The sequence below is a fragment of the Oncorhynchus masou genome, unplaced genomic scaffold (assembly GCF_036934945.1).
Source record: "Oncorhynchus masou masou isolate Uvic2021 unplaced genomic scaffold, UVic_Omas_1.1 unplaced_scaffold_3613, whole genome shotgun sequence".
NCBI lineage: Eukaryota > Metazoa > Chordata > Actinopteri > Salmoniformes > Salmonidae > Oncorhynchus > Oncorhynchus masou.
In genome coordinates, this window is record NW_027010018.1 from 21031 (window position 1) to 23279 (window position 2249).

Genomic DNA, 2249 nt, shown 5'->3' on the forward strand with positions numbered 1-2249 from the left:
AAAAACAGTGTGAAATAAAGCAGAAACAGCAGCATCCAGTAGCCTGATACAGTCACACTACTATAATGGTAAATAATGCAAGAAACTTCAAATTACACATTTCTCTGAACAGGGATAAAAAATATTTAAAAAAATAAAGAAAAATCACCAGATTCACAGGGAAAACATTTCATAGTATGAAGAAGCAATAATCCAATCCGCAGCTTCATACTACTTGTCAAACATGTAGAACTGAAACTGGTTGTTGAAATGACATGGAACGAATGTCCTAACAAAGACCCCACACTATCCATCTGTCTGGGTTCTAAATAGAACCACGTTGCAGCAGCTCAATGACAATACAATATACGAGTGTCTTTGTTAGATTCACAATGACCATGCAAATCGCCCATTCTCAATTAGAGCCAATTAATATTAATTAATATATTAAATGGCCACCACTGACTTGAGGGGGGGGGGGGGCAGCTAATGAGCAGGAGAGGAGCTAGCAGCTTGCGTTTATTTGTGTTTATTTGCGCGTGGCGATGGCCTCCGAAAGCTTATTTTTTTCTTCTTCGACGTGGCAAAGATGGGAAGTGGCATTAGGCTGGGAGGGAGAAGCAGAAAGAGCAGCGGCGGAAGGCGACTCAGTGGCTGGCCGAGTGGGAGAGAGCTGAGACACACACACCAGTCAGTGGAAATGTCACACCTCTGTGTCGGTAGACTGCAGCAGAAGTAAGTCCATTACAGAGAGGAAACTATGTAAAGGAGCCGACCATTCACCCTGCAGCACTCCTCTCCTCCTCAACCCTCATCCCACCAGACGAGCTAAAAACACATTACAACTCCTTATAAAACCCAACCGTTTAGCATTCAAGTCAACAACAAAAAAATGAACTCATTTTCTAAGTTCAAAGCTGAATGAATCAAAATCCATTCCAGGGTGAAGGTGAGATCCGTTGGAACCAGTGCCTTCAACAACACGGATCAATAAACCATGTCTTCAACAACACGGATCAATAAACCAGCCTTCAACAACACGGATCAATAAACCAGCCTTCAACAACACGGATCAATAAACCAGCCTTCAACAACACGGATCAATAAACCAGCCTTCAACAACACGGATCAATAAACCAGCCTTCAACAACACGGATCAATAAACCAGCCTTCAACAATACGGATCAATAAACCAGCCTTCAACAATACGGATCAATAAACCAATCACAGTTGAGGTATGTCCATAACACGGAACAATAAACCAATCACAGTTGAGGTATGTCCATAACACGGAACAATAAACCAATCACAGTTAAGGTATTTCCATAACATGAAACAACAAACCAATAATAGTTTAGGTATTTCCATAATGCTCTGCCTCATTTTATAGCTCAAACCATCTATGAAACGTGCTCGTCTAACATGTTGCGCTCTACGACGCTCACTAGACATTAGGAGGTAAAGGATACCTCTACCCAGAAGACCATAGGAAATCCCAGGTGTCTATAATACTGTAAGGGGTTCATCTAGAAGACCATAGGTAATCCCAGGTCATAGTGTCTATAATACTGTAAGGGGTTAATCTAGAAGACCATAGGTAATCCCAGGTGTCTATAATACTGTAAGGGGTTAATCTAGAAGACCATAGGAAATCCCAGGTGTCTATAATACTGTAAGGGGTTCATCTAGAAGACCATAGGAAATCCCAGGTGTCTATAATACTGTAAGGGGTTCATCTAGAAGACCATAGGAAATCCCAGGTGTCTATAATACTGTAAGGGGTTCATCTAGAAGACCATAGGAAATCCCAGGTGTCTATAATACTGTAAGGGGTTCATCTAGAAGACCATAGGAAATCCCAGGTGTCTATAATAATGTAAGGGGTTCATCTAGAAGACCATAGGAAATCCCAGGTGTCTATAATACTGTAAGGGGTTCATCTAGAAGACCATAGGAAATCCCAGGTGTCTATAATACTGTAAGGGGTTCATCTAGAAGACCATAGGAAATCCCAGGTGTCTATAATACTGTAAGGGGTTCATCTAGAAGACCATAGGAAATCCCAGGTGTCTATAATACTGTAAGGGGTTCATCTAGAAGACCATAGGTAATCCCAGGTGTCTATAATACTGTAAGGGGTTAATCTAGAAGACCATAGGAAATCCCAGGTGTCTATAATACTGTAAGGGGTTAATCTAGAAGACCATAGGAAATCCCAGGTGTCTATAATACTGTAAGGGGTTAATCTAGAAGACCATAGGAAATCCCAG